We start from the raw sequence: 27656 nt of genomic DNA, 5'->3' as shown, positions 1-27656 counted from the left end.
AGGTCACACTACAGTGGGGAAAAGGGAATATTCACTTACAGCACCATAGTACGACCAGAACAACAAGCATACCTACGCGAAAGTGCTGCTTCAGTGAACAGCACTTTCATGCAAGTATGCTCACCAAAGATGCAGTTGAGCATCTGTATAGATCCCATATATATATATATATATATATATATATATATATATATATAAATAGATAGATATATGAGTAGTTCACATAATCGAACATCCAAATGTTCGACTTTCATATGGCTAAGATCATATAATCGAACATTTGAATATTCGAAAATGTGAAAAAAAATAAACAAAAAAATAAAAACTAAACAGTGCTAGATCCCTGCACCCCCAATATGACGGGGCTATACCCCCCACACCCCCTGCTATTTAAATATACCAACTCTGAGATCGCACTACATTGCGGTAAAGGGAAATCTTCCCATTCCATGCTCTATGGAGATCCCCATTCAGACCGTTCAAACTTTTAAAAGTTCGATCATATGGTCTCGGCCATATGAAAGTCGAGCTTTTAAAAGTTCGACCATCTGAAGCGGACTCGTGTATATATATATATATATATATATATATATATATATATATATATATACACACACACACACACACACACACACACATTTTTAAACAAAATTATGCGAGGAGCAACGTATTTGCCCTCTGCTTAACTAAGTGCTTGGTCATACGCAGTGGCATTTTTGCTTGTCTACACTTTAGTAAGCAGTGTGCAAATGGGTGGTGCATTGCTTACACCATAGACTTATGGTTCCATAAAGTGACTCCAGTCCCCAGGTAGCTGTACTCCAGACTGGGATTATGATATGATTAAGAACACTCAAAGCTGGATCTACCTATATACTCAGGTCCATAAATGAATCTACAGTTTCAATCACTGTGTGCTGTATGTAATATTCACCTTTTTATTTATGCCTTCCAAATCTTATATGCTTAATTTCTGATAATATTTATCAGCATATTATAGTCATGTGACCAAATCGTCAATTTAGTCAAGTTATTTAGCAGACATGCCCTGTCTGTAATGCATGTAATTAGTATACCCAATTTCAAGACATCTGCATACACAGTGTAGAACAACTCAAATGAAATAGATAAGTCTAAAGAGAAATCTGAACAAGTCTGGGCCTAGGACAGAGCCCTGTGGGACACCCTGACTGTGACCAATTATTCCTCTTGTTCAATTGCTGTATGATACTTGCCATGTCCTATATGTAAGCCATGCAGCCATCCATCTTATCAAGAGTGCATCAGTACCTAGTTGTTCTAGTTTATTGATCAATGTTTTGTGTATGGCCCTATCAAAGCTCTATAAATTACATCACAGCACAATTTTTCATTCATAGCTCTTATTATATTGTCATAGTACATCATGTTGCAGGTGGAACTTACATATATTTTCTACATATGCATGCTGATATATGGTTTCAAGTTCCAACCTTTACAATTCTGATATTAACTAATCCAATATTACATAATATTTTTTTAAATAGGCCTTGGATATGCAGTGCAGACACAGATGTGTAATTGATATATTAAATAGGTTAATATTAGTATAGCACACACAGTCACAGTCTGTAAAGCAATATGTATTACTCCTTAACTTGCCAAATATATGGATATCTCAGGATTAGAACCCTGAACATCATCAGATAAGCTATCTGCCTTAGTGCTTTAAGCCACAGAGGCCGCTTGATGGACAAGAGATCATTCATCATACCATCACCTGCATAAATATGTACTTTGCTGTTATTAGTTAACTAACACATAATATGCAAGTTCAAATTGTACATTACTGTTCTGATGTTGTGTGGCATACTAATTGTGTGAAATGCTAATACAGCATAGATGGTTTATTGTTATGGCAGTTACAAGGGGACACTGCTGTTTTGAGGGTTGTGAAAACAAAAGCTCATATTCTGCTAAGACACACACTAATCTGACTATCATTTAACCTGACTTTCTAGCATGTCCTTTGAATGAAGTACCAGTAATCTGTTGCAGTAGGACTGCATGAATATTCCATGCATGAGGCCTCCTGAATACAAATGGTGACATGTCAGTGTAATGGTTGTCTGTAGTTCCATCTGGATGAAATATGTAATATTTCTCTGTCCAAATAGCCCAGTATAGATGCATGCATAATGTACCTGGTCCATAGCTACAGTGACATAAGATAACAATCTACTGTGTAGGTTATGCCCTTAACTTGCAAAGTGCAGCAATTGCCACAATTGTAGTTCAGGGATGACTCTGATGTGAGTAGCACACAGTCAATACATGGATAGGTAGAGGATTTGTGATTTGCCTGGCATCAATCTTCATATTTGTATGTGATTAGGAGTAAACTGTTAGTCCCTAGGTCCCTAGGTTGTCAGTGAATGTGCTATGCGTTGTCTTTTAGCCAAAGCCAGGGCATACTGAACATGCCTACATCTGCCTACAGGGACATCAGCAGGAGGTTCCTCCTCTGAGTCCTCCCATGATTGTGGCTGTGGTGATCTAGGCACTGGTCGGGGGCTGTGTATCCCTTCCCTTTGCTGATTCTGCTACAGCTGTTTCCGCAGGATCAGATTGTGTAGCATAGTACATACTGTGAATATCTGTGCACATGTGGCTGGAGTATACTACAGAACTCCACCAGATATGTCATGGCACTAGAAATGTGACTTCAGAAGCCCAAACACATGCTCTATTATGTTCCTAGTTTGTACGTGTGCCTCATTATACTGTTTTTCCATGGGTATGTGTGCATTTCTGATGGATGTCATCATCCATGATTCCAGGGCATAACCAGCCTCTCCCAGTTAATGGCCCTGTGGAATGTTCCCCCCTAGCAAACATCCAGTTACAGCTGTGATGTGCTACAAATGGGGAGTCATGATAACTGCCAACATACACATTCAAGATAATCCCCTGAGCATTGCACATGACTTGGCAGTTGATGGAGTGGTATCCCCTTACAGTTAGCATACATTCTACCATGCCCACCAGATTGTGCCTTGATGTTTACATGAGTGAGATCTATGGCACCCAGTACTTCAGGGAAGTTTAGTACATGGTAGAAGTGTTGCAAATTGCTGGCCCTCACCACAGGTTCAAGGGGAAAAATGTGCTAATTGGCATGTGGGAGCACAGAATCCAAAAACTGGTGGAGTATCTTGAATGCAGATTCCTGTGACACACCCATCATGCCCCCAGTTGTTCTTTGAAAAGTACCTGTAGCTAGTATCCTAAGGGCTACACATACCTTAGTTTCCACTGGGATGGGTTCCCCTCTATCTCTGGCTGAAGCTGAGGGTGGCAGAGCTCACTGAGCTCTTGTAATATGTCTCTGTCCACCCTGTAGAGATCTACAATCTCTAGCTCATGTAGCTCCTGCAAGGTTACCCTGGGCCTGAACACTTTTTTTCCTTCTTGGCTTAGGCCTATTGTCAGTAGCACCAACAGCATTGACTTCAGCCTCTAGCTCATACAACTGTCGAATAGCTGTAGCAGCCCCTAGCATTATCTCAGTTAAGATTTCCAAGTCTGTACTTCAATGGTTCAGATTATTAAGGGAAAATCAGAATGTAGAGTGTATGCATAATTTATAGAGTTGTAGTGTAGGTTCACCCTGTGAGATTGGCTAATTATGATGCAGTTCACCTGCCTAGAATGTAATTGACATGACTTAAAGGACCTATTTATTGTGCAATGTGACACTATGCACCTCATCTCTCTGCATAGCTTATACAAATGTATACATTATCCAATTTTTTTTCACAGATGCCTACGTCATCACTGTCATGTGGATACTCTGCTCACATGAACATGCTAAGCTATGTGGCATGCAGCACAAACACACATGCTGAGTACTAAAAAATCCTAAAAGTAACACAGTGGGAATATCAAAACCATGTAGGAGCCTACACGAATGGGATATGTGGACATGGTTGCTCCTTTCAGCAATTCAACAAAGGAACCTCATTTGCATACATATTCATGCTGACAGCCTGGAAGCTACATGGTTCTTAGCCATGTAAGGTGGGTAACAGCACAAATGCACCATTGTACAGACCCTATGCAGGGTCCAACAATACATTTGTGTAAACTACATTATAGATGTTATTTAATTTTTTTTTCTATTAAGCATGTTTGCACAATGCGGCGCATAGTGCAAACATGCGAAAATTATTAAAAAAATATATTATTGTTATTAATTTTACATATCCTCTTCCTTTTACAAACATCAGCAATGTATGTTTTGCATGTGCTTGTATGTGATCTACTATTTTCATGGCATTATGTCCATATTTGTGGACTTTTTACATCCCCTTCTGTCTATGTAGACTCCTGTATGCAGAAAAGTTCTCCGTACACTATGAATACAGACATGGAGTCTACACTGATGCCTTTCACCTTATTAGATTGCTCCACCTGTCTCATTTGCATAGGATTCACCTGCTTAAGCAGAAATTTGCATTGCATGGAAGTTTCCCTGTTTGTGCATGCTTGCATACCTCCAAGCGATGTTTACTGAATCTAAAACTGTTTGCACTCATGTACACATTATTGTGCGATGCGTACACAAAAAATGTGTAGGCTTTCTGAATTCCCCCCTACCATCTGTAAAAGATTGGCAGCTTTTGTGTAGTCAGTAATTTCACTTTTCACAACATGCAGTGACCTCAGAGGTAAAGTGCTTAAGTCTGGAGGTGGAAAAGGTGGACTCTGTTGAATGTGGACCAAAGAAGGTTTGCTCCTTCCAAAAATAATTTTACTACATATTTCACTTTGCCAGTATCTAGTGGTAAACATATGGTGAGTATTGGCAAATTAGGTTTCTGAATAATAGTTTGCAAGTAATATTTATAAACATTTAATCATTTGTTTACTGCATCACTCCTTTGCAAATGACTAATAATGTAAAAAAAATTGTATGTGTAGTATTCCTTTCCCTGCCACATGCATGCATACAAATGCACAAACATGCATGCATGCACACACATGCATATGTGCACACACAGACAAACTTTTCAACTATGATCTAGTCCAAAAGGCCAACAGTAAGCATAACATATGGATGGACAGTAAAAACCAACAAATCATCAGCATGTTTTTGGAAGGGAGCAGGTATATACCCATGCTGACTTAGAGAACTCCACAAAGATAATAATCAGATATCAGCAATGAACCATAGACCTTGTAGTTGTGAGATCAAAAATCTTGCTCAATTTGTCATTGTGTCAATCACGTTCACCCTAATTTTACATGTAATTTGTAAAGATAGCTTCCTTATGTCCAATAACTACCCTTTGACTTTCTTTCTTTCTTTCTTTTCTTTCTTTCATTTGTTCTTTATTTTCATTGCAGGCCATAATTATATAAATATACCATAGCTATAATAATCAAACTGTAATGATAACTGTCGTGCAATAATCACAGAAATGTAAAGAAAATAACTGCTTCTACATCTGCATAACTCAATTAACATTGAAGGTTGGCATAATGGTTAAGGTGCTTACTTCACGGATGCGCTGAGTAGGGTTTGATTCTCAGCTTTTAGAGAAATTTGCTAGGTTTAAAATGGCCCACAAGAGCAGTTAACTGGTACTAACCTATGAATCATCTTTCTGAAGCTCAAATTTCCTCTTTAGATACTCAAAGGTTGTAAGGTAATTTTTCATTCCACTTTCAGACCAAACGTAAAATACCTATAATCCTACCCACTCCCTCCACCTTGACTATTATCACTCACCTTGAGCTATAGGTGACCCAGAAAGAGGATGTCTAAGTCATCCCAATAAGTTTGAAGTTAGTCTTCTAAGCTTTTTCAGGGCATGATAGACTGCCACTAGTACATGGAGGGATTAGAGTGTGAAAGGAAGAACTTCACAGGACATCCTAGTGCTCTTTGAGTGGTAGACTCCAAATCAAATGCCTCTAGAGTAGCTCATAGCATGGAAGTGCCAGACTAAGAGCCAAATCTTATTAAACTGTTATTACTGTGGCCATTATTTTAAGCTTATACCTCTTGTTCTCCAGAACTTACCGGGAAGAGCCAAAATCCGTGAAGGTATTTCCCTTTACCTGCCTTCCAAATGAACTATTTAACTGTAGCCTCCAAACAGGCTTCATGCCTCATGAAGGGAGAAAGGCAACAGTCATCCCTCTGCACAAAGGTGGGCCATATACAGACCCTGGAAATTACAGGTCCATAAGGATCACTAGTCTCATATGTAAAGCCACGGAAAAAATTATCATGGAGATGATCAATAGAGATATAGTAAACCTCCAGACACTGGACCCAACCCAGTTTGGTTTCATCAAGGGCAGATCATGCCTACTCAACCTGGTGGACTTCTTTGAGAAGGTCACCAAAGCAATGGATGATGGCAAAATCATTGACACTGCTTACCTTGAACTGGCAAAGGAATGTGACACAATACCCCACTCGAGCATTGTTGACAAACTCAAGAGGTTAGGCACAAACCTGTATGACATATGCAGACAATACAGATTTCTATACCAGATTGATGGAGGCCCAGGTTAACAATGACCGCCACCAGTACTGTTAGCCAACAGGTTGCTGGTGGAAATTGGGCTGAAGGAGAAAGAGAAAAAGAAGGGGAAGGCATGCCTGAAGGCAGGAAAAGAGAAGGATGATTAGTAATGTGGTAGTGAGGGAAGGAACTTTGAATGTTGGCAGTATGGCTGGCATAGGGAGACAGCTAGCTGATATGATGGAGAGAAGAAAGGTTGCTATATTGTGCATGCAAGAGACCAGATGGAAGGGGAGTAAGGCCAGGTGTATAAGAGGCAGGTTCAAATTGTTATATCATGGTGTGGATGGAAGGAGAAATGGGTATGAGTTATCCTGAAGGAGCAGCACGTCAAGAGTGTTTTGGAGGTGAAAATATTGTCATACAGTGATGTTTATGAAGCTGGAAATTGATGGTGCAATGATGAATATTGTTAGTGCATATGCTCCACAAGTTGGGTGTGTGATGGATGAGAAAGAAAAAGTTTGGAGTGAATTGGATGAAGTGGTGGTGAGTGTACCCAAGGGAGCCAGTTTCAATGGGCATGTTGGTGAAGGGAACAGAGGGGATGAGGAAGTGATGGGTAGGTATGGTGTTAAGGAGAAGAATGCAGAAGGTCAGATGGTAGTGGATTTTGTGAAAAGGATGGATATGGCTGTTGTGAATACATATTTTCAGAAGAGGGGGGAGCATAGGGTGCCATACAAGAGTGTAGGAAGATAAACACATGTAGATTATATCCTAATCAGGAGGGCCAGTCTGAAGGAGATTGGAGACTGTAAAGTGGTGACATGGGAAAGTGTAGTTAGGCAGCATAGAATGGTGGTCTGCAGGATGACTTTGGTGATCAAGAAGAGGAGGATTGTGAAGACAGTGCCAATGATCAAATGGTGGAATTTGAAAAAGGGTGATTGTAAGGTGGATTTCAGGGAAGAGTTAAAACAGGCACTGGGTGTCAATGAAGAGTTACCAAATAGCTGGGTAACTACAGCAGAGTTGGTAAGAGAAACAGCTAAAATGGTGCTTGATGTGACATCTGGACAGAGGAAGGAGGACAAGGAGACCTGGTGGTGGAACGAGGAAGTATAGGAGAGTATACAGAGAAAGAGGCTGGTGAAGAAGAAGAAGTGGGATTGTTACACAGATGAAGAAAGTAGACAGGAGTATAAGGAGATGAGGTGTATGGCAAAGAGAGAGGTGGCTAAGGCTAAGGATAATGTGTATGGAGAGTTGTATGAAAGGCTGGATACTAAGGAGGGAGAAAACAACCTGTACTTATTGGCTAGACAGATGGACCGAGGTGGGAAAGATGTGCAGCAGGCAAGGGCAATAAAGGATAATGAAAGAAACCTTCTTGCAAGTGAGAAGAGTGTGTTGAGCATATGGAAAGAGTACTTTGAGGTCCTGATGAAATAAAAGAATGAGAGAAAGAAAGAGAAAGTTGGATGATGTGGGGATAGTGAATCAGGAAGTGCAACAAATTAGCAGGGAGGAAGTAAGGATAGCTATGAAGAGGATGAAGAGTGGATAGGCTGTTGGTTCAGATACCATACCTGTGGAAGCATGGAGGTGTTTAAGAGAGATGACAATGGATTTCTTGACCAGATTGCTTATGAAATCTTGGAAGGTGAGATGATGCCTGAGGAGTGGAGAAAAAGTGTTTTGGTACTGATTTTTAAGAATAAGGGTGATGTGCTTTGCTTTAGCAACTACAGAGGGATAAAATTGATCAGTCACAACATGAAGTTATGGGAAAGAGTAGTGGAAGCTACATTAAGAAGGGTGGTGATAATTAATGATCAGCAGTATGGTTTCATGCCAGAAAAGAGGAACCTGCTGATGTCATCTACCATAAGACTACCTAAAGCCATGCTAATGTTAGACTTAAGCTGTGGCACATGTGATAAGTACTGTGATCAGGTCTATATTGAATCAGCGAATGCTTAAAAAAGTGAACGCTGATTCATCAACCCTATTTAACTGAAAGATGACAATCCCGAATACCCGGAAAAGTGATTTTTTTTTTCCCAGGGTAAAAAAAATTGCTAGGCCGGTATTGGGAGTTTGCCATTTCCTCCACTGCGGTGTGATCTCAGAGTTAGTATATTTAAGTTGGGGGTGTGGGGGTGAGTTACATATTGTTTTAAGTTTTTTTTTTTTTTTTTTTGTGGAACAGCAATTTTTTTTTTCACTGGGAAAAAATTGCTGTTCCGTGTGATTGGGATTGTCAGCTTTCAGTTAAATAGGGTCTTTGAATCAGCGTTTTCTTTTTTAAGTGTTCACTGATTCAGTATAGACCCCTGTGATCTATAGTGCACAAAATTAAATAGGTAGGGTTCTAATCTCACTCCAGCCCACTTGTTGTGTTTGGGTGTGTATGGCCAGCAACTTTAAAAACAAACATAACTTCTACCCTGACATACAAACAAACAGGGTTTTGCACTGTTTTGAGCCTAACAGGTGATGCTGGCCTCCAAAGTCTTGTCCACCACCAGATCTGCTGATGTCATCTACCATAAGACTACCTAAAACCACACTAACATTAGACTTAAGTTGTGGAGTGTGCATTAAGTACCGTAATCTGTATTGTGTAAGACCATATGCACAGGGGTTCTAATCTCACAGCAACTAACTTGGTGTGGGTGTGTGTGCTGTGCAATGTTCTGCAGAAATAAATAGTAGACAGTGGTACTATTCTCACTGCATCCACATTTATGGGTGTGGATGTTAGAGTATTTACATCTGCCTATGGTATCATACATTCATTGGAATTTACTTGGTTAATGGCCCTAGTGCTCTTAAAATCCTAGCCAAGTCATTACCCTTATGTACACAATCAGCACCTATTGCTCCTGTCCAAGAGGGACACAGGTGGAACAGATAAAGTGAAATTACAGTCACCTATACAATCATACTGATTGAATCAGTGACATTGAATCAGTGACAAAAAACACCCCTGGGATTCTACCTGTGTCCACTAGACAGGGGCATCATGTACTGACTTGTCAGAACTTGGACTAAATTCTTGGCTAGGCTTCTAAGGGCCTCAGGTGCAATAGTCTAGTAACTCCCTATCATCCTAAAATCTTATAATTGCATGTAAAGAGGGCCAATGCATTTCTCTGTTTGACATGATGTGGGAGTCTGTTCCAAAGGTGTGTTAAACTGTGGTAGACAATTCTCTCCCTCCAGCAGGTCACATGCCAGGTTAAGGTCTATACAGCAAGTAACCTGTGTACCATTTAACTAACAGATATACATCATTTCAAATACATCAGGGTCAGAGATTGCCTCATATGTAAGCCAGAGATCATCTCTGAGTTGTCTGTATGTCACACACTAAAACACTAAAGTAAGATATCAGATGATCACCATAGACAGATCCTGAAGACCTGAATTCCCTTTGTGAGGAAACTATATTGCCGCAGATCTGCAGAGGGAAGATGTCATGGAGGTTATAACTTCTACTTTTTCTGAAGACAATGCCCTCTCTTATTACATGAGCATGATAGAATGCCCTTCTTACCACTGCTGAGACATGGTGATCTAAGGTAAGTTAGCTGTCAACCTGTGTGCCCAGGTCTCCCATCCCTGAGTATGTATGTCAGGTGTTGCTATCGATGTGGTACTTAGCAGCAACATCACTGTTACTGAAAGCAATGATAATACATATATTTGCATTGCTTTTAAAGCCATGACTCTAGCAACAATCATTTGTTCAAGTAAGACCCTTGTGTATGATGTTGACATACTTTGGAGAGTCCATGGCTGCAGGCATCAGCAAACGTTGTCATCCACAGACATGTACTTTGTGCTTGTACTTTGGAGAAATGGATTTGAAACAGTAGAGAACCCATGACTAAACACTGTGGAATATCACTGGTTAGATCTCAACTATCCGAGGTGAATTCCTCTATTTTGACTATATGACCTCTATCACTGAGGCAGTAAATGATCCCTCTGATGATATAAGGGTTGATGCCTAGTTGGCTACATTTGTCAATGATGGCTCAGTGGGGTATAGTGTCAAATGCTTTGGCTAAGTCCAGGTAGGCTGTATGCATAGATTTCCCCTCATCCAGGTCCTAGGTGACTGTCTCAAAGACATCCACCAGGTTTAACAGCCATGGTCTCCCTCTGACAAATCCAAACTGTGTATGGTCAACTGTGTGGAGATTGCCAATATCTTTGTTGATAAGGTCAGTGATGATTTGCTCCATTGCCTTGCAGATATGGCTAGTCAGGATAATAGATATATAGTTTCCAGGATCAGTGGATGCATCACCTCTGTACAAGTAAATAATGGTGGCTATTTTGGCTGTTTACATTCAGCTGGGACAAAGCTGGTGCTTATACTATGATTGCAAAGAGTTCCCAAGAGTGTTAGCACTCCATGTTGGAACCCATGTAAGACTCAGCCTGTGATGATATCATGTCCCATAGTTGCTGTATTTTTGTTTATAGAGAGGCCATTTTCAACCTGCTCTTTATAAATACAAGGTGGTAGGGATATCATGCAGTGCATGTGGTGGAGACAGGGGAGGGATGGTTTCACAGAACCTGTCAGCCAACAGGTTAGCTATGTTGACAAGCTATGTATTTGAGGTATCATTAACCATGAGTATGGCACACATGTGGATCTTTCCTTTTGGGGTTACAGATGTAACTATATAATGCCTTGTGGTGGTCCTTTATGGAAGAAGCTAATTTGGACCCATACTTTGTTTTGGAGGATTTCACAACAACACTTATTTGCAAGTTTAAGCTGAGGCAGGCATGTTTCCAGTTTAGTGGGGGTCCCTACCTCTTACCCTTAGACAGCAATGTCTTCCTATTATTGTAAAACCTGTTACTGGCAGTTGTCCACCAGGCTGGTATGCTTCACCATTAGGAGCATGTTGTGCTCATGTCAGGTACAGTTGAGTCAATGCAGTCATACAGGTGTTTGCATAAAGCACTGGTCTAGAGCTCAGCATAGTTGCCAGTCACATCTGATGGAGGAGGTGCAGTGAAGCTATTTATACAACCCATAAGGGATTACAATCTGGATTGGTAAATGTCGTTAGTGCATTTGCTGCAAGGGGGGTTGTCAGGTGTGATATCTACTTTGACTAAGACCAAGCTGAGGTCAGAGCTCACCAGGGAGGACCTCACAGTGGGGTTGCTACAGTGGTCGCCCATATTGGTGAGCAGTCAATCAAGTATGTTAGCTCCCCTTGTGGGGGTGTCAATCAGCTGGTTCAGGGTGTTGGAGATAATGAAGTTGAATAACCTTTGGGCAAGTGAGTTTGAGTATGACTAATCTACCCAGTCAGTGGGTAGTAAACATCATCCCAAACCATAGTATCCAGATGTATCTTGATAGACTCATGTAGATCCAAATAAGCAGAATGGGAGTTCTGATTCATGGAGGGGCTCCTGTACATGGCAGTGACTTGAATAGATGCCCCACAAACAGTCAATAGCACCTGTAGTGTATCCATGGAATCACACTGTGTAACCAATGTGGGTGTGCATGTAACTTAATGAACATTATACTCCACCAACATAAGTTTGCATGCCTTCAGTTCGAAGTCTGCATATGTGGAAGAAGATGTAGCCTGGTATGGCTGTGGTGCTCTCCACAGTTTTGAACCAGATGTCTGTGGCTGTACAAAGGTCTGTGTATTATAAGATGAGGACAGCTTCCAGTGATTGAAGTTTCCTGTTGACACTCCTATTGTTTAGCAAAATAACCTTGATGTTGTTTGTACATGGGGTGTTTACATTGGAAATTCTGTCCTTGAGACACCACCTAAAAAGGGCACTATGGGCAATAGCCTTGGCCAGTATCCAAAATCCCAGGGGTGACATATGAAGACCATTTGAGGCAAAGCATCAAGGTCTGTTGACCATTTCATCCCAAGCTGACAGATGGTGGATCCCCTTAGAATGACACCAGATGCTAAGCCTATTATTAAAGTTAATCATCTTCTGTTTTATTGAGGCATCATCCTAGCTGAAGGTAAAATGCAGCTGATGACAAAGGCCAAACCTATCTTTGATACATAGTGCAACAGCTCAGTCATTTCTGTCATCACACAGTCCAGAGAGGTATGCCTCACCTCTTATGCAGCAACAGGGACTATGACTTAGTCATAACAATACCTGTTCTTGACATATTTGACTGTATGTGGGATATGCTGTATCCTGGCACCTCACAGACAGCTGACCGTGACCTTTACCTTATCTAGCCTAGTGAGGAGACCTCAATGTGACTCACGATGTAATCACCTATGACTAATATGTTTGAATTTGTATTTTGTGGTAAGAGTTTGACCAATGAGACACTGGTGCATTAGCTATTATGTGTACTGTGTTCTGCATAAGTAGTATTATGTGTAGTGTGCTTGCATTTCTGTTTATGAGGTGGCTGGTGATTAAGTATGTTTCTGCTATGGACCTCTGCATATGTAGGTATATGTGATATGGGTTTGGGTGAAGTTGGAGGTGGGTTGGGCATGTTGGCACCCTGCTCATTGCCATAGGTACTGTCAGGTGTGTGAGAAAGCATGGACTCAATGTTTTTAATCTAGATGCATCTCACACACATTGTGTTTCTGTAGAGTAGGAGTAGAGGTTTGGGGACTCTGTCCACATCTATGCAACAGTCAGGGATAATGCCATTAAAAAAAGTTTATTGCTTTTATGTATGTCATAACAGGCCATGGTCAGGTAGTGACCTGACAGACACTTACATGTAACATGTTATATTCTTTTCTCACAATGCCTAATCTTAATGATGACTTGTAAATATGTGTTACATGTTATAATGTTGCCAATAATTGTCAAATAATGACTCTGACTGTGACACCCATTCTCTGGCCCAGCAATCAAGGAGCCTCAAGCCTCACCACTAACACCAGAGAGGGGTGTTTTATATAGGAGGAAAGGATATCAAATATACCCAGTAAAGTGCAATTTCCCTTAAGAGCACACAGAGATCACAGTCAGTCCGGGGCTGGTCGCTCCCTTGCTCTCCAGGTCCCCAATAAGACTTTCCACTGATGTAGCTGTAGGGTCTAGATCTCAGCCTTGCTGGGCAAACTAAGATCTCCAGCATCCTCTCTGTCCAACTAGTGCTTCGTGTCCCTGCCCAAGTAGCTGACACACACATACTTCTGGGGGAGACTGGCACTGGTTCTCCAGCTGTGCCCCTTTTACCCAGACTATACAGTAGTAATCACTTGCCACCACCCAGCTAATATTATCAGCTACCCAAAATCCCTTAAAAGGGTGTCCAATTATTACTGTGCAATGTTATTATACAATTGGTAGTGTGACTAATCAGTCAAAGCATATTTGGAGTGGCTTGGACAGTAAACTCTATAAATATGCAATGTACTCTAGAGCTTAAATTATCTCTACACAAACCAGCCACAGTTAAAAAGGTTTTAAAATATTTAATAATAAATAATTAAAACCGCAAAACAATATTTTCTACTACACAGTGCTAGGCAAGAGTTCAGAGATCACACAGACATACTTAAAATAAATCAGTAGTACAGTTCTGACATCACCGAAAAATACCTAGTCTAATCTTTGTAATTCCTAGCTATTGGTACAAGAAAACACACTTCTAAAATAACTTACATAGAACAAGGCAGAGTTCTGTGAGTTGGATGATCCAGACAAAAATCCTTAATGCCTTCTGGTTCTCCCTGTTTAAATTGAAACTGCAGTTCTGATAAAACATTACATCATTTCACACTTTCCTGGTGTTCCCAGGCTAACAAAAACTGCATTGACATTCTTTGACACTTGAAGTAATAAAGACATTCCATATGTAAATTCTCATAATTATTCCTTAAGCTACAATAATAGACAGGATGCTTACTCCAGACACATCAACTCCAAATTCTAACTTCAAAGGAACAGACAAAGTAATTTTAATTTCAAAAAAACAAGAAGAATAGCTTGACTTAGCTTACTTTACAGCAGCCTTCACCCATCTCTACCAGTCTTCACACTGACATCCTTTTGGTATACTTGCTTCTGAAATTATCTATTCTACTGTAAAATGTCTTGGAGCTTTTCTCCCCAGGCCTCTGCTGAAAAAGGGCTATTTCAGCTCAATCAGACTATTCCCGGTCAACAAATGTAAAATAAATTAATAATTTTATGACATTTTTGCTGTCATTGTAAGGTAAAGCAATACCTGACAGTATGGGATAGCATGATAGATTGAGTACACTGCTTTGCCAGGCTTATGGCACTTGAATGAGCCATAATCCTGTTATTAGGCATGATCACAAAAGCATACTTAAAATATGACAATGTACAACTCCAGCAAAGTAAGGGTCATGCTCTTGGTGTTCACAGCCTCAAAAACACTCTCTGTAGACACTCTTTGCAGTGAAGATGTGCATGTCCGTGCATGCATAGAAAACTTACACAAATTTGCTGTCATTACTTTAGCTTTGTAAGTCTGCAATGTCTGTCAAACAACCAGACAGCAAATGTATGTTTTGTGAAAGAATGTGGAACACAGTTTAGTGTTCTTGGAACATAAGTGTACAGTATGACATACCTGATAAATGTGGGAAGGACAGAAACATTGCCCAAAGGTGGCCACCCGTCTGCAGTAGGCCTCACACCAATGTCACACAGATCACCATCATTATGCTGTTCAAGGCCAGACTGCATGAACTGCTATGAAACTGTTACCTAACATGGCTCACTGCTGCTGTGGAGCTTTATGGAGCAACCTTAGGCATCTATGTCACTCGAGATTTAAACTTATATTGTGATGTAGCAACTGTGCTTGTAATCATCATCAGGTTAGTAACCTAGTCAAATGCTACAATCCTTGGAACCCAAGGCATAATACGTGCAATCTTCAAATGATTTGTCTGGTTGCTAATTAAGGCATCTACCTGGAAAAGGCTACAACAAGCCTACAGTGCCTTGCATCATGTGTGACAAGTGTGTGGATGAAAAAAAGACTGTGGCCCACTTTGTTTCTTGAGCTTGGTGCTAACGTTTTGCTTCTGGTGAAAAACAAAGAATAGGAGCGTTGTATCCCACCAGAGTGAGGCTGTGTTGAGACCAGCAGTAGTAGTACCCAGGCAGCAACAATTCAGGGGACTCCCCTCATTTTAGCATTCTTCAAATGGTAATTTTTCTTTCCTAGTATGCACTGCTTGATTAGAGTACAACTTCAGAGTAACTACCTAAATTCGCCATCCTTAACATTAAAAGGTGTATGTATTACTTTCCCCTCCAATGTTTGGCAGTGTTTTGTGCAGGACTAGACACCTTAGGTGACATTTTTCTCGGAAACCATGATGGTATTAACTCCAATACCAAGTTGCAGCAGAATAACCAGCATGCACTGCCAAGCATTGTCCCCATAGTTGCAGAACAGATACTTGTGACATTGAGTGATATACTCAATACAATTGTGTAATCAATAATAACCGATCTGTTGCCATGGAGGATTCCCACTGTGACCTTCACCTCCCTGTTGGATATGGGCATCCTGAGGCAATGTAGAAATTGCAACATGTTTACCAACAACCACTTCATTATCAATCAAACTGATATGGTATGTGAGAAATGTATATACACAATGTCACTGGAGGTAAAGCTCTCACATAAAAGTACTCCTAATGTCAATAAGGTAATCAGTGGTCCACACACCACAGCTGTCACACAAAATCCAAAGCAGACATGAACTGAGGCACTTACTTGTAATCTACATAAATCAGAAAAACTTCATAGACAAAGTCCAGATAACAAATCCCCTCAGCAGCCCCATATGCACTCTGTAAAAATAACACACAAAAATCAACACATAGAGCAACATGTCATGGAGAAATACTAACTAAAGCTTTGATTACTTAATACAGACACCTAATAAAAGGCTGAATCAAACTAGGTATAGATTCAGAATCTAGGTTGATTGATACTCTCATTTTGTTTTCTATAAACTGCCGTAATGAGTGTATAAACAACCAATTGTCTTGACTATTATCAAAACTACATAAAAGAGAGTTTAGTGGTTTAATACTCTTATTTTCAATAAACTGAAGCCAGAATATCAAGTTATTTTCTTTTACTTTTTGCATCGCATTGATGTAGAAAAAATCTAGGCAATCAGGGGAGTATGCTAAAGAGAATATAAAAAATAGAAAATATTTAATGTTTTAATTACAATCAGTTATATTTTTAAAGTTATTAAATATTTGATTAATGCCATAAGAAAAATGATCAAACTTCTTATTAAATAAACAAAATTCACATAAAAGCCAATGAACTCTACTTATTCCATATTGTTCTTTAAATTGATTTTCTATAATTCTGACACCAGTTATATGAATCTCATGTATTGTTTTTCAGCTAGATATATGCAATATTATATTAATTATAACTGATTTGGAATAAAGATCTAAGCTAGGGAATGTTATCCCATTACTGTTCCAAACTCTAATGTGTCATTTATATGCAATCCTAGGTTTTAAGGGGAACCATAACAATTTACGTAGCATGGAATCTAATTTTTTAAATAAGTTTTTGGGAGGGGGTAGTATCAATGACTGTATATAAAACAAAATTTTAGGTAAAATTATCATTTTAATTAAAGAGAGACTATCCTCCATTGTGAAGAATATTTTATTCCATCTTTTGATTAGTTCACTAATGGTAGTTATTAAACTATTGTAGTTTAGTATAACAGACTCTTTCCATGTACTTTTTATACTGAGACCCAAATATTCTAATACATCATTCTCCCAATTAAACAGGCTGTTGTCTGTTAGGTTTCTGTTGATCTTTTTTTAATTAGTAATGTTTTGGATTTACTATGATTAAATTTAAGCCCTGAAATTCTTTCAAACTTGCTTAAGGTATTTATAACATCATGCAAAGAGCCATCAATATCACCTAATGTTAATAACATATCTTCAGCAAATAATTGTATCTTAAGACAATAGTCCTTATTAATTTAAAAGCGTTTTATATTTTGCTTGTTTCTGATATATGTAGCAAAAGGTTCCATTGAAAGAGCAAACAAAAATGGTGACAAAGTACAACCTTGTCTAGTTCCCTTGAGGATTTCTAGTGGTGAGGATAGACATGGTCCGATTTTCACATAAGCTTGTGCCCAACTATAAATTTTCATTAATAAGTTGACAAACTCTGAGGAGAATTCAAAACTGATCAGAATTCTTTGTAGATAAGACCAACTAATAGAATCAAAAGCCATTTCTATGTCTAGGCTGATAATAGTTAGTTGTTTTTTGCATTTGCATGCTATGTCTATTAGTGATAGTAATTTAGTAGTGTTATCTTGCACTTTTCTATGAAGAATGAACCCTGTCTGATCATTATGTATTTGATTAGGTAATATTTTCTTTATCCTATTAGCTAATATTGTCATGAAAATTTTATAATTAGTATTTAGTAAAAAAATTGGCCTGTATGAATCACAAGATTTGAGGTCCTTACCTTGTTTTAATATGGGAGAGATAATTGACTACTTCCACAATGGAGGTATTATACATTTTTGCTTAAGCATAGTAAAGGCATTCATCATTTTCTTTATTATATATTCAGGAAAATCTTATATAGTTCAGGAATTATTCCATCCAGTCATGGAGCTTTATTATCTTTTAAATTTTTTATTTGCTCTTTCACTTCTGTTAGTGTTATTTGCTTATTTAATATGTTATTTTGTTGCACTGACACCTTAGTAGTTATAATTTTTCGAATAAAATATTTATTACATTATCTGTCTGCAAATGTGGTGTGTTATTATTTATATCTTTATAGTAGTTTTTGAACACTTCTAATATGCCGATTAAGTTAGATGTACTCTTAACTGGACCATCACCTTTATATTTAATCTCATTAATAAGATTTTGATTGTTTATTTTTTTTGGATCGTATCACTATTTTATATAGATATTTGGGATTTACAGCATAAGATTGTAATTTCAATTTTCCAGGTTTATGGCTGCTTTATGATTCAGAACTTCTAAGTATTTTTGATTTAACTTAGTAATTTCATTTTGTGCTACTTTATTTGGTTTTGCATCCATTTTTACCTTGTCTAAAGTTCTTTGTCCCACTCTCTCCTTTTTTAAATACCAAGATTTTATTCTATCATATATATAAACTTTAAAGGTGGCCCATAGTATAGTATCAGTCACTTCACTATTATCATTTGTTTTCATAAACATGTCCATTTCTTTCATTATCAATTCCCTAAAATCATTTAACTTAGTTATGTAAGCAAGAATTCTCTGTAGAAATCTTAAACAGTCTGTATATGTATTTAATGTAAAGTTTATAGCATTATGGTCCGAAAGTGGGCAAGTCATTATAGATACATCACTTATTTTAGAGTATATATTATTTGATACAAAGACCTTATCAATGTTTGTTTGTGTGCCAAACTGATATGAATAGTGAGTACAGAATAAGGAATAATGTTCTCTTAGACCATGTATATCTTTAAGGTTCATTTGGTTTGTAAAGTCATTTAACTTCTTGCCTTGAGATGTTAGTTTTATTTTACCATTTTTAGAAGTATCATTGCCTGATAATAGGCAGTTAAAATCACCTGTTGCTATAAATTCCCCTTTTGCATTTAAAATAATCAGGTCCAGATATTTGTCAACATATTTACTACTCAGTCCTGGAATCCGGTATGTATTAATTAATGTATAATACTTACTATTGATTTCCAAAATAACCATGCTTAGCATTCCATCATTATCTGAAATTGTATCAGTAATTCTTGGCATAGTATAAGTATTTTTTCCATAGAATAAGAGTCCCCCCTCTCTTAGTCTTAGAACATGAATTAGCCAGAATAGTATAGCCATTGAATGAGTACTTTTGTAGATCTTTTTTTACTAGATGGGTTTCCTGTAAAAAGATGATCTGGGCTTTATGTATTTTGATATATTTAAGCAAACCAGCTCTTTTGACATTATTGTTCAAACCATTAATATTTAATGATAAATATTTATAAGCCATTTATATAATGTGTATATTATTACTAACTGAAAGACCTTTCGTCCATGTTGACTTGAAATCTACTGAAAATGTACTTATCATGGATGTATAACATTAAGCACTACTTTCAAAAGCCCAAAACTATTTACAAACACATACATGAAACATAAAGTTTCTGGTTTAGTTAAAAATTTAACTAAACCATCCATCCACCATCTCTCCAATACCAAACAACACAAATTATCCATCTCTGCTTAGAATATAGTATAAAAACAAAAAAGAAAAGTATTATGAAATCAACTAAAGAAATCTGAATCCATGAAATATACATTAGAATGAGAGGGCCCAATATATCTGAAGCTATATGAATATGTCACATATGATAATAGGGTCTCTAATATGTAGATAAGCCAGAAATATACATCAGATCAAATTATGTATAAACATTAGAAGGTGAAGGTTAAGAAGATTGTCATTATTTCCAAGACTTTTCAAGAAACATCAAATAATTTAAACATTTTGTCAGTCATCTATCTAACATTTTTCGTGTAAGGATCTGTTGAATATATATATATATATATATATATATATATATATATATATATATATATATATATATATATATGTATAAAAAACACTTATTAGAACATCTTCTTCTTCTTTTGGCTGTTCCAGTTAGGGGTCACCACAGTGGATCATCTGCCTCCATTTCTTCCTGTCCTCTGCATCACGGTCTCTCACACCAACCACCTGCATGTCCTCTCTCACCACATCCATAAACCTCATCTTAGGCCTTCCTCTTTTCCTCTTACCTGGCAGCTCCATCCTTAGCATCCTTTTCCCAATATACCCATCATCTCTCCTCAGCACATGTCCAAACCAATGCAATCTCACCTCTCTTGCTTTGTCTCCAAACTGTCCAACCTGAGCTGACCCTCCAATATACTGATTCCTAATCCTGTCTATCCTAGACACACCCAGTGCAAATCTTAACATCTTTAACTCTGCCACATCTAGCTCTGACTCCTGCCTTTTCAACAATGCTACCGTCTGCAACCCATATAACGTAGCTGGTCTCACTACCCTCTTGTAGACCTTCCCTTTCACTCTTATTGGTACCCATCTGTCACAAATTACTCCTGACACATTCTCCATCCATTCCACCCTGCCTGTACTCTCTTCTTCACCTCTCTTCCACACTCATCATTACCCTGAACTGTTGATCCCAAGTACTTAAACTCATCCACCTTTACCAACTCTACTGCCTGCATCTTTACCATTCCTCTACCCTCCCTCTCATTTACACACATATATTCTGTTTAAGCCCTGCTGACCTTCATTCCTCTCCTCTCTAAAGCATATCTCCACCTCTCCAGGGTCTCCTCAACCTGGTCCCTACTCTCACTCCATATCACAATGTCATCTGCAAACATCATAGTCCACGGGGCCTCCTGTCTAATCTCATCTGTCAACCTGTCCATCACCACTGCAAATAAGAAAGGGCTCAGAGCTGATCCTTGATGTAATCCCACCTCCACCTTAAACGTATCTGTCACTCCCACCGCAGTCCTCACCAATGTCACACTACCCTTGTACATATCCTGTACCACTCTTACATACTTCTCTGCCACTCCTGACTTCCTCATACAATATCACAACTCCTCTCTAGGCACCCTGTCATATGCTTTCTCTAAGTCCACAAAGAGACAATGCAACTCCTTCTGACCTTCTCTGTATTTCTCCAACAACACTCTCAGAGCAAATATTGCATCTGTAGTGCTCTTTCTTGGCATCAAACCATATTGCTGATCACTAATCATCACCTCCCTTCTTAACCTAGCTTCCACTACTCTTTCCCATAACTTCAAGCTGTGACTGATCAATTTTATCCCTCTGCAGTTACTGCAGCTCTGCACATCACCCTTATTCTTAAAGATAGGTACCAAAACACTTTTTCTCCACTCCTCAGGCTTCCTCTAACTTTCCAAAATTTCATTAAACAATCTGGTTAAAAATTCCACTGCCATTTCTCCTAAGCACCTCTATGCTTTCACTGGTATGTCATCTGGGCCAACAGCCTATCCATTCTTCATCCTCTTCATAGCTGTCCTTACTTCCTCCTTGCTAATCTGCTTCACTTCCTGATTCACTATCCCCACACCATCCAACCTTCTCTCTCTCTCATTCTCTTCATTTATCAGCCCTTCAAAGTACTCTTTCCATCTACTCAGCACACTCTCCTCACTTGTGAGTACGTTTCCCTCTCTGTCCTTTATCACCCTTACCTGCTGCACATCTTTCCCAGCTCTGTCCCTCTGTCTAGCCAGTCGGTACAGGTCCTTTTCTCCCTCTTTAGTGTCCAATCTCTCATACAACTCTCTATATGCCTTATCCTTAGCCTTCGCCACCTCTCTCTTTGCCATGCGCCTCATCTACTTATACTCAGGTCTACTTTCTTCATCTCTTTGACAATCCCACTTCTTCTTTGCCAGCCTCTTCCTCTGTATACTCCCCTGTACTTCTTCATTCCACCACCATGTCTCCTTGTCCTCCTTCCTCTGTCCAGATGTCACACCAAGCACCTTCCTAGCAGTCTCCCTTACTAGCTCTACTGTAGTTACCCAGCTATTCGGTAATTCTTCATTGCCTCCCAGTGCCTGTCTTAACTCTTCCCTGAACTCCACCTCACAATCACCCTTTTTTAACTTCCACCATTTAATCCTTGGCACTGATTTCACTCTTGTGCCCCACTTCTTGATCACCAACATCATCCTGCAGACCACCATTCTATGCTGCTTAACTACACTTTCCCCAGTTTTCACTTTACAGTCTCCAATCTCCTTCATACTGGCCCTCCTACATAGGATATAATCCACCTGTGTGTATCTTCCTCCACTCTTGTACGTCACCCTATGCTCGTCCCTCTTCTTAAAATACGTATTCACCACAGCCATGTCCATCCTTTTCGCAAAATCCACAGTCATCTGACCTTCTTCTTTCCTCTCCTTAACACCATACCTACCCATCACTTCCTCATCCCCTCTGTTCACTTCACCAACATGCCCATTGAAGTCCGCTCCAATCACTAGTCTCTCACCATTGGGTACACTCACCACCACTTCATCCAACTCACTCCAAATTTTTTCTTTCTCATCCATCGCACACCCAACTTATGGAGCATATGCAATAACAACATTCATCATTACACCATCAATTTCAAGCTTCATAAACATCACTCTATCAGGCATTCTCTTCACCTCCAAAACAGTCTTGCCATACTGTTCCATTAGGATAACCCCTACCCCATTTCTTTTGCCATCCACACCATGATAGAACAATTTGAACCCACCTCCTATACACTTGGCCTTACTTCCCTTCCATCTGGTCTCTTGCACACACAATATATCAACCTTCCTTCTCTCCATCATATCATCTAGCTCTCTCCCTACACCAGTCATACTGCCAACATTCAAAGTTCCTACCCTCAGTACTACACTCCTAACCTTCCTCTTCTCTTCCTGCCTTCATGCATGCCTTCCCCCTCCTCTTCTTTTTCGGCCAACAGTAGCCCAATTTCTGCCAGCATCCTGTTGGCTAACAGTACTGGTGGTGGTCATTGTTAACCCGGGCCTCAACCGATCCAGTGTGTAATTATGAAAAGTTCTCCGCATCAGTAAATCTTTGGCAGAGGTTTTATGCCGGATGCCCTTTCTGATGCAACCCTCCCCATTTATCCGGGCTTGGGACCGGCACAAATAAATGCACTGGCTTGTGCATCCCCAGTGGCTAGGTTAAAACACTTATTACAACATAACTATTACAACATAACTATTATATTTTGCAATTATACACATATTACTCATATGTATTAACAATATTGATGTTGACATCTTTCATCAGGAAGGGGGGGAGGGGCCTTACAACTCTCTATTTAGTTACTAAAGGTTTAGTTATATAACATAAGTCTGATGTTAATACGCATAATAAGTTTTCTAATGCAGCTCCTAGTTCACTTGATGTCATTTAGTTACTAATAGTGTCATTGAATCTGCAGAATGTATTCATCTATAAGAGAACATAGGCATTTTCAAAGGAGTTAAAACACTTTTATCAGAACTAATTATTTACCATTTAAAGTATCTAGTGAAGGATAACAGAATTTCAAGAGAAAAGAATTCTAAGTACAACCATTTAACAAGTTCAAAATGATGAAATGATGTCACCACTGTTGTTTCCTCAAGCTGAAGCTTCATAAACTTGTTAAAAAGTATCTATATAGGCTCATGCACAACAGAAGTTGTGTCTAGTGAAGAAAAAAAAGCATTTTCAGCATGAAATTCAGATCTTGAAGCTTTTTAGAGTTTACAGAAAGCAAAAAAAAAAAAAAAAAAAACTCAAGCTGCTTTGTCAGTGCATGAAATGAATCTCCAAAATAAGAACAGTCACACATACCACCAGTTTCCTCACAAAACATCAACGTCATGAAAAAAGTAACCCTTATAAAAACAGTTATTTAGAAATAACAGCTGCCTCAAATCAGAAATCATATCATAACATTTCAGCATTTCAATTATTTACCCACCATTTAACAGGCCAGTGGGAAAAAAAGGAACAATATATATATATATATATATATATATATATATATATATATATATATATATATGTCCTTGTCAGAACGTCGAAAGTGCAGTTAATCGAACTGCACTTTGACGAACTGACTTTAGCAAAAGTGCATAACATTGAATATGCACTTTAGCTAAAACAAAATAAAAAATGAAAAAACATGCAGTTTGCATGTTTTGTTAGTTGTACATCAACATATTCTATTGATGTACAACTAAAAAATCTTTTGTGGAGATCGCAGTACAGTGGGGATAGGGGACTATTCCCTTTTCCCCACTGTAATGTAATCTCGGAGTTAGAATATTAAAGTAGGGGGTGTGGGGGTGAAGGGGGGCTTGCCCCCTGCATAGTAGTGTTTACATTTTTTTTTGTGTGTATTTTTTAATTTTGTTTTGTTTACTTTAGCAAAAGTGCATGTTCGATGTTATGCACTTTCGCTAAAGTGGGTTCGTGAAAGTGCAGTTCGATGAAATGCAATTTCAATGTTTTAACATAGACCCATAATAAATATATATATATATATATATATATATATATATATATATATATATATATATAAATTATATTTAGCTAACTATAAAACACCATTAATTTACTCTATTAATGTTTAAATGTATCTAAACAAAGAGTTTAAAACATATAGTTAGGAACACTAATCAGAAACACCTTGTTATCCCACCACTGACCCACTAGAAAAAATGCACTTTGGTATTAAGTCAAATTTTACTGTTACTGAAGAATTAGAAGACATACATAGTTTGTAGTTATTTAAAAGGGAAAAGTATGTAAAGTACTTATAATGAGGAAAAGAGAGAAAAGGAACACAGGCAACAAAAAAGAACAGGAAGAAAGGAGAGAGAGAGAGAGAGAGAGAATGCTATTTAAATACTTATTACTATATGTAATTAGATGAAGTAGATATAGAAAGGAAAAAGCAAAGTTAATAATAAAAATGATTCACATTACCTTACAGCATAGAGACCTTCCAGAATCAAATATATTATGATTCATAAAACAAAGCATTTAAAATTAGAAGAAATTATTCATTTGTCCTTTAGTTTCTTAGTTTTGTTTGCTCCTTCCTTCACAGACCATCCAATTTTTGTTGCATGTCTCTTCAAACTCTAGGATGACCATTCCATTTCTTCCATGCCTGTCACTATTTTCTTCTTTTGGATAACTTTTACTGCTTGTTGTAGGGAATCAAAGATCTTCACTCCTTCTGGCAAGGTGTTTTTTATTATTGCAGGGAAAATACCTTTGAGCTTTACTATTGGCTTTTTCAAAGGACTTAATTTTTCAAGGACTTAATTAGAGGAACACACTCCTTTCCTCTGGATATGACTGTAGAGGTGTAGTCATTGTCAAAATTAGTAACTTTTTCACCCATCTTGCTAGGGGAATTAGTCCAAGCTGATTTCAGCACTAAGTTCTTGTCTTGCAAGGAAAGAAATCTAACTATTATAGACCTGGGTTTTGATGAACTCAGAGATGAAGCTGGATTGGCCAGGGTCCGATGAGCCTTCTCAATTCCAAAAAAAGTGAGATTCAGGCATGTTTACTGCTGATGAAAACCACTTATTGAGGAAATGAATCATGAAGCACTCTCTTCTTTCTCAGGAATTCCATATATTCTTATATGATTTCTCCTTGATCTACTCTCTTCGTATTCCTGATGGTCTTGGAAAAATGTCAGGGAGATGTAATGTACACAGCAGCACATGTGACAGTATAACAGGGCTAATACTTCAAAATATCTGACATTAACATTAACTGCTATATTAGCAGGTATGTGTGTCACAAACTGTGCATGAGCTTAAAAGTGCAGCTAAACTTCACCCCCCACAAAAAAACCTGACCCCCTCATAAAGCTATGTGCACCCTAACACAATAAATGCAGCAGTATTCCAATGCTGATCCAATTAAACATACCTGGATGCTGCTCTTATTGGAAACGGTTGCACCTACATCTACGACATATGGGGGTGATGGATGCCTGGGAGCTGTCCTGCGTTGTAAGGTTCACCAGGAATTCTTCAGTGGCTGACACATGATGCTCTGCTGCAGGCTCACCACTAGTGACCTGATGATCCTTGGACACATCCACCACAAGTCCGTGTGCCAGGTTGATCATATCAGTGGCATAGCGTTGCACCTGCTCATATGTGTGATTCTGGTGACCCACAGCATTAATGTTGTGCACCAGTTTGTCCCACATGGCTGCACGCTCTTGCCCATTTGACCTCCCTTTGGAAAGCAGGATATTTTGGTGGTGTCTCAAGGCCTCAATAATGAGGTTGTTTTCTGCCTCATAGAATGGTGGGCGGCATCTGGCATGCATATCTCCTGAAATACAAATAAATGAGAAAACATGTCAGAATCACATATGTGGGATGACAATATGTAGAGATACAGCAATAATGGAAGCCTATTGGTATTCCCTGCTTGATTACACATTTCTTAATCAACAGCTTGCCAAACATAGAAAGGTTGTGTATGCAACTAGGATAGTAGCAATAGTGGCCCACTGCTGTTTGTGGCATGACAGATACTCATGTATGATCATAAAATAAACACAGAAGTCCATTGTAGTGTGCCCCATAGCAAGGAAACCCCACCCATAATAGCAGGGTACTACCGCAACTCCTAACAAAGGAAGTATCCAGGAGACCTGTGTACCTTGTTAATACAGAGCATTATACCCCTGCTCTTCTGTACATCATCTGAAGGTGTAACAAAATTGGATATTACTGGCATGTCATCAGTACATTCCTAAGAAAGACTTACAGATGTAATCCCCTTTCCCCTAAATGTATTCAAACGTATGCATCATGTTGAAAAGAAAATGGTTACATACCTGATAAGAGTACAAAACTCCTCTGTTGAAAGATACAACTATATGAGTACTTTGTGAAGGAGTTAAGCATACAGACTAACTCTCATTCACAATGGTTCCCCTAGCTAGGTGTTTGCCATTTTAAGATGGGTCTCATTAGCAGGTGATTCACTCTGAATCAATCTGTGGCTCAGGAATGCTACATGTAGTATACACAGCTGATTTGCAGTATAATCAGACAATCCCATGCAACTACTCAACAACATATAAGGCCTTAATGTAAATTCCATCCCCTTTCTCACATCTTGGGTTGGAAATTACTGGGGTAGGAATTATGTCAGCACAGAGAGAATGTTCGTAGCAGCTACTTGTTACATACAGATGTGTGTGCGCTACAGGCTGAAGCTGATGCTGCTGATGTAGGCAATAGGCATAGTTAGACAGTCTGCAGAATGTGCAGGACAACAACACTTAAAAGTAACTGTGTGACCTGTGGCAGCCATGGTATACAGCCCAAGTCTGATTGAGGGAACCTATCCTACTGGAAAGTAAGGCATGTGTTTAAGGTAAGTATGTTAGCCAAAGGTATCATTAACAGAGTAAAGGGAAACATGCTTGTTGTATCAAGCATGGAA

Source organism: Protopterus annectens, chromosome 8.part0 (assembly GCF_019279795.1).
Source record: "Protopterus annectens isolate FY-2018-M chromosome 8.part0, PAN1.0, whole genome shotgun sequence".
Classification (NCBI taxonomy): Eukaryota; Metazoa; Chordata; order Ceratodontiformes; family Protopteridae; genus Protopterus; species Protopterus annectens.
The sequence above is the reverse complement of the archived record's forward strand: the minus strand, read 5'-3'. Positions refer to the sequence as shown.